General features: G+C 42.0%; 1 non-coding gene across 1 annotated transcript; it reads left to right on the plus strand.

Moving 5' to 3' along the window:
- The first annotated feature begins 5,997 nt into the window (after window positions 1–5,997).
- On the plus strand, window positions 5,998–6,104 carry LOC141662236 (small nucleolar RNA R71). Its single transcript, XR_012550359.1, has one exon. It is a non-coding gene; the product is annotated as a small nucleolar RNA R71 (small nucleolar RNA).
- The last annotated feature ends 886 nt before the right edge of the window (window positions 6,105–6,990 follow it).

The following is a 6,990-nucleotide window of genomic DNA, read 5'->3' on the forward strand; positions in this document are numbered from 1 at the left end:
CAACTTCATCACAATGGACGCATAAGGAATAGCTACAGTAGTACCTCCCCTCAAAAACCTTAGGATCCCCTGATATATCACCATCCCCAAATCAATATAATCACCCTGTAGAATACCCCAAAGAAGACGAGCACGCTCCACAGTAATCTCATGCACATACGAAGATGGCATGATGTTAGCACAAATAAACGAGTTCCAAGCCTGTGCATACTTGTTCATGCATGAAGCAGGGAACGTAAAGTAATCAGTAGTGCCCCTCTTGAACTTCCAATGAGTCTCAGGTATACAGAGAGTAGCAATGATGAGATCCAAATCGAAGTCCTCGGAAGTCTTATCATTCCAAGTGTCCTGGCCCACCTTCCTCGCAGGCTGCTCAATCACTGTCCTGATAGCCTCAGCACTATACTCAACAGTCCTCCCTCTCACCACCGTGAAACCATTCTTCTCCGCCTTAGCATTGGTGTAGAACTTCCGCACAACACTCATGGGCACAGCAGTGGGAGCCTCACAAAAAGGAACCCAGCCCATCTCCAAAAATTATCTCCAACAGCTTACCATCATTCCCTGATAGCAGAAATCCTCTCTCCTTAGCAATAGGCTTCGAGAGAAGCCTCGTGTACTCCTCCTCAGCCTCAGGAGTAGAGAACCTGGGCCTCACACCACTCGTAGTAGAAGAATCGGTGGCGCTGCTTCCAACTTGAGTTCTCTGTCTTTTGGGTGCCATCGGGATTAAAAAAGAAAGAATAAAAGCTTAAGTGTTTAAAGAGAATTTGTGTTTGAGAGTTTGTGGATTGGTGGAGAAGTTGTATGCAAGTGTATGTATTTATAGGTGGAGGGGTGTGAATTTGATAAGGAATAGAAGTGGGAATTGATTATGGGAATCGTGGGAATAATGCAATTGATTAGGAGAGGGAATTATGGGATGTGGAAGAGTAAAAATCTGGTTAGAATTGATTTTGGACTTAAAATCCCGATTTTCTTTAATAAAACTACTGTTTTTATTTTTTTTCGGAACAGGGACCCAGCGCGGTCGCGCACTAGGACAGCGTGAGCGTGCTCTAACTATGGAATACAGGCGCGGGCGCGCACTAGGACAGCGCCGACGCACTTGGTTTCTGGAAAAACAGCGCGGCCGCGCGCTTGGCCAGTGCTGGCGCGCCCAACTTCTGTACTTGGCCCTGAATTTTTTTCTTTTTTTGTGTTTTTCTCTTTTCTACTTGCCTCCTCTACCTACTAATATACAACATACTTGGGTTGCCTCCCAAGAAGTGCTTCTTTTACGTCGCTAGCTCGACGTAAAATCTTGAGATCAAGTGGACAATAAAACGGCACTAACCACCTCGCAGGTTGCCGTATTACCATAATAATGCTTCAACCTTTGATCATTCTCAAAAATTTCCACCGCTCCATGTGGAAACACAGTTTTGATTATGAAGGGCCCTGACCATCGTGACTTCAACTTTCCAGGAAAAAGACGGAGACGAGAGTTGAATAAAAGAACTTATTGCATAAATTTCTTGAGCACTAGACCCCGATCATGCCACCTCTTGACTTTCTCCTTATATATCTTGTTGTTTCATAAGCTTGAAGTCGGAACTCGTCAAGTTCATTCAATTGAAGCATTCTTTTCTTTCCAGCTGCATCCAAGTCCAAATTTAATTTCTTCAAAGCCCAATAAGCTTTATGCTCGAGCTCCACAGGCAAATGACACCCCTTACCATAAACCAACTGAAATGGCTTCATTCCCAATGGAGTCTTATATGCTGTTCTATACATCCAAACAGCTTCATCAAGCTTCAAAGACCAATCCTTTCTTGATGGACATACCACTTTCTCCAAAATTCGCTTGATCTCCCTGTTAGATACCTCAGCTTGACCATTTGTCTGAGGATGATAAGCTGTAGCAATGCGATGATTCACATTATACCTTTTCATCATTGCAGTGAACTTATTGTTGCAAAAATACGACCCCTCATCACTGATTCTGACTCTTGGAGTCCCAAACCTTGTGAATATCTGCTTGTGAAGAAAATTAAGCACCACTTTCGCATCGTTCGTTGGCAACGTCTTAACTTCAACCCATTTTGACATGTAATCAACCGCCAACAGGATATACTGATTGTTGCAAGATGAGACAAATGGCCCCATGAAGTCAATTCCCCAAACATCGAAGACCTCAACCTCGAGAAGCACATTAAGAGGCATCTCATCCTTCTTAGACATATTACCCACTCGTTGACATCGATCACATTTCAAAACAAACTGATGAGCATCTTTAAACTATGTTGGCCAAAAGAACCCTGCTTGAAGAACACAAGCTGCTGTCTTTTCTCCACCATAATGTCCTCCACAGCCGTTGAGTGGCAATCTCACAAGATCCCCCCGTTTCGCTGTAAGGAATACATCTCCTGATGATTTGGTCAGTTCATTGGCGAAAAAGAAATGGCTCATCCCACATATACCATTACACTTCATGAAGAAACTTCTTCCTTTGAGCATAAGATAAGTCAGGAGGCATGATGTTACTCACAAGGTATTTCACAATGTCTGCAAACCACGGCTCTTCTTCTTGCACTCCAAACAGCTGCTCATCGGGAAAAGACTCATTTATCAAGGTCTTATCCAATGAGGTAGCATTAGGATTCTCTAAACGCGAGAGATGATCAACAACTTGATTTTTAGTTCCTTTTATGTCCTTGATCTCTAGTTCAAATACTTGGAGCAAAAGAACCCATCTAATCAATCTAGGCTTCGAGTCCTTCTTCGAGATGAGATATTGAATTGCAGCGTGGTCAGTTAAAACTGTCACCTTAGTCCCAAGTAGATAAGATCGAAATTTCTCAAAACCGTAGATAATAGCCAAAAGTTCTTTCTCTGTAGTAGTATAATTCAGTTAAGCACCGTTGAGTGTCTTACTAGCATAGTAGACCACATGAAATACGTTGTTCTTCATCTGTCCAAGAACTGCCCCAACTGCATAATCACTTGCATCGCACATTATCTCAAAAGGCTCATTCCAATCAGGTGCGGTTATGACGGGTGCCGTGATTAAACTCTTCTTCAATGTCTCAAAAGATGCAAGGCACTCGTCATCAAATTTAAAAGGAACATCTTTATCTAACAGACGACACAAAGGTTTTGAAATTTTCGAGAAATCTTTGATGAAACGCCTGTAGAAACCCGCATAACCAAGAAAACTATGAATTCCCTTAACATAAATAGGTGGAGGAAGATTCTCAATGACCCTCACCTTGGATTTATCTACCTCTAGACCTTTATTAGAAACCTTGTGCCCGAGAATAGTGCCCTGACGCACCATAAAATGACATTTCTCCCAATTGAGAACCAGATTGGTCTCAACACACCTTTTGAGAACATGTCCAAGATTTTGCAAGCATTCATCAAAAGAATCACCAAATATTGAGAAGTCGTCCATGAACACATCCACATTCTGACCAATCATAACGAAAAATATGGCCATCATTCATCTCTGAAATGTGGCTGATGTACCACACAGACCAAAAGAAACTCGTCTGAAGGCGAAAGTACCAAATGGACAAGTGAAGGTAGTTTTCTCCCGATCTTCTGGAGCAATACAAATCTGATTGTAACCCGAATAGCCATCTAGAAGACAACAATACTCATGACCAGCTAATCTGTCAAGCATCTGATCAATAAAGGGTAATGGAAAGTGGTCCTTCCTAGTGGCTTTCTTCAGCTTCCTATAGTCCATGCAGACCCTCCACCCCGTGACTGTCCATGTAGGAATAAGCTCGTTCTTCTCATTTGCTACCACAGTAATTCCACCTTTCTTTGGCACACATTGAACCGGGCTTACCCATGAACCGTCAAAGATAGGATAAATGATCCCTGCATCGAGCCACTTTAGAATTTCCTTCTTCACTACTTCCTTCATGATTGGATTAAGTCTTATTTGCTTCTCGATAGTAGGCTTGCTACCTTCTTCTAGCAGAATTTTATGCATGCAGTAAGAAGGGTTGATTCCCATGATATCTTCTATAGTCCATCCAACTGCCGATTTGAACTCTCTCAGAATTCTCAAAAGCTTTTCCTCATCACTACCTGAAAGATCAGATGCAATAATAACAGGAAGAGTAGATGCATCACCTAAAAAAGCATACCTCAAATGTTCAGGTAAAGGCTTAAGCTCAAGAGTATGAGCTTCCACAATAGAAGACTTGAGGTGTTTAGGAGCTTTGCTCAATTCTTCCATTCCAAGAGATTCAAAAGGCATATCGATCTTCCTCTTCCAGGGAGAAGCATTCAAATATTGCAATTGCTCATCACCTTCGTCATCTTCACTGTCCGAATTTCCCAATAAGGCTTTTTCTAAGGCGTCAGACCTTAGCATGTGATAAAGTTCCGATGTGACCACCGAATCGACCAACTCGACTTTTAAGCACTCCTCATTATCAGTAGGAAATTTCATAGCATTGAACACACTGAAAGTTATATCTTGATACAACACTCACATTGTAAGCTCGCCCTTCTGCACATCAATCAAGGTTCGGCCAGTTGCCAAGAAAGGCCTTCCCAAGATTATGGGAATCTTCTTATCCTCCTCAAAATCAAGAATTACAAAATCAGCAAGAAACATGAGTTTATCAACCTTGACCAAGACATCCTCCACAATACCTCATGGATATGTAATAGAACGGTCGACCAACTGCAAAGTTATATACGTCGATTTGGAATCAGGTAGATCCAACTGTTTGAAGATTGACAAAGGCATCAGATTGATGCTAGCGCCCAAGTCACATAAGCATCTGTCAAAAGACACTTTTCCAATAGTACATGGAATAGTGAAGCTTCCTGGATCTTTAAGCTTTGGAGGCAACTTCTGCTGCAGCACAACACTGCATTCCTCCGTGAGAGAGACAGTCCTAAATCATCTAGCTTCACTTTTCGAGAGAGAATACCTTTCATAAAATTTGCATAACTAGGCATCTGCTTGAGAGGCTCAGCGAAATGTATGTTGATATGAAGTTTCTTGAACACCTCCAGAAACTTCTTGAATTGCTTGTCCAGCTTTTTCTTTTGCAGCCTCTTAGGAAAATACGGTGGATGATAGATCTGTTTCTCCCCTGTATTACCCTCAGGCAGAGTGTGCTCAACAGTAGTCTTCCTTGGTTCCACTTCCTCATCCTGCTGCTTTGCTTCTTTCTCAGCCCCAGCTTCTGCAGTCAACTCTTGAGTTTGTTCGGGATTCGCAACCTTCCCAGACCTCAAAGTGATTGTCTTTGCCTGCTCTTTAGCTTCCTTCTTTCCTGGCACTTCAGTGTCACTAGGCAATGTACCAGGTTGATGATTTAGCAACGCATTGGCAATTTGCCCAATCTGATTTTCCAAGGTCTTGATAGAAACAACTTGACTCTTGCACATGAGCTTCAACTCCTCTAATGCAGATTTTCCATTAGCTTGTTACAGCTAGAGTTGTTGTTTTGGTGCATACTGTGGTTGCTGAAAACCAGGGGTTTGTACTGCTTAGCTAGATACTGTTGATAAGGCTGTTGAACAGCATTCTGAGTGTTGCTCCAACTGAAATTAGGATGATTGCGATTATTAGGATGATAGGTGGCTGACACAGGTTGCTGCGATCGCTGGAAGTTGCTCACGAACTGAGTTGATTCACTAGAAATTGCGTACTGATCAGTCTTATGGGCACCAGCACAAAGCTCACAGATACTAGTGATTTGATTAACTCCATAATTAGCCAAAGTGTCAACCTTCATTGTCAAAGCCTTAAGTTGGGCAGCTATAGCAGTTGCTGCATCCAACTCCAGAATTCCTGCTACTTTTCCCTGAGTCAGTCTCTGGGAAGGATTCCGGTACTCATTAGCAGCCATCTGTTCAATAAGTTTATAAGCTTCATCGTAGCTCTTAGCCCACAAGGCTCCTCCTGATGCTGCATCAAGCATTGGTCTAGAAGTAGCACCCAATCCATTGTAGAAACAGTTGATAATCATCCAATCAGGAATTCCATGATGTGGGCACTTCTTTAACATCTCCTTATATCGATCCCAAGCCTCACACAGAGATTCTCTAGTTTGCTGCGCGAACTGGGTAAGAGCATTCCCGATTGCTGCAGTTTTCGCCATGGGGAAGAATTTAGTGAGAAACTTTTGAGCAAGATCTTTCCAAGTAGTGATAGACCCTGCTGGTAGAGAATGTAACCAACACTTAGCTTTGTCCCTCAGAGAGAATGGAAAGAGACGTAGCTTGATAATATCTTCAGTCACATCATTTAACTTGAAAGTGTCGCAGATCTCGATGAAATCCCTGATGTGCATGTTGGAGTTTTCAGTGGGAGAACCCCCAAACTGAACTGAGTTCTGTATCATCTGGATCGTGCTTGACTTGATCTCAAAAGTGTTAGCCCTGATGGCTGGTCTAATGATGCTAGACTGAATGTCATTAATCTTAGGCTTAGAATAGTCCATCAAAGCTTTCGGATTTTCTGCTTGATCACCCATAGCTACTACAATTGGCTCTTCAACTTTATCTTTTTCTTCTACCTTCTTTTCTTCCTCAAAAACTTCCCTACGAACTACCACAATTTCTTCCTCGGCCTTATCCAGTGTTCTCTTACGAGTACGCGAAGGCGTATGCATACACCCTCGCTAGATCACCTGAAATAAAACAAGGAAATAAATAAATAATAATGTCCGAGTCAATGAACTTTAACGACCACTGATGGAAAGCACATAAACTAAAATTTAAAACTGTAGTCCCCGGCAGTGGCGCCAAAAATTTGTTAGTCACTAAACATCATATTAGCATCAAAACAATGCTAATTCACCCGATTCACGAAGTAAAGCCTGGAATGCAAAAATACTTGAAAACATGTTAAAACACAAACAACTTGAGTACAAATACACCAACTCAAAGCTTAGTAGAGCATAAATAAGTGTCATAAATTCCACTTAACAGTCTCTCTATTTTGTCTCTCTTCTTCTCCCTCTCTCTTTT

The sequence above is a fragment of the Apium graveolens genome, chromosome 5 (genome assembly GCF_009905375.1).
Source record: "Apium graveolens cultivar Ventura chromosome 5, ASM990537v1, whole genome shotgun sequence".
In the NCBI taxonomy this organism is placed as follows: Eukaryota; Viridiplantae; Streptophyta; class Magnoliopsida; order Apiales; family Apiaceae; genus Apium; species Apium graveolens.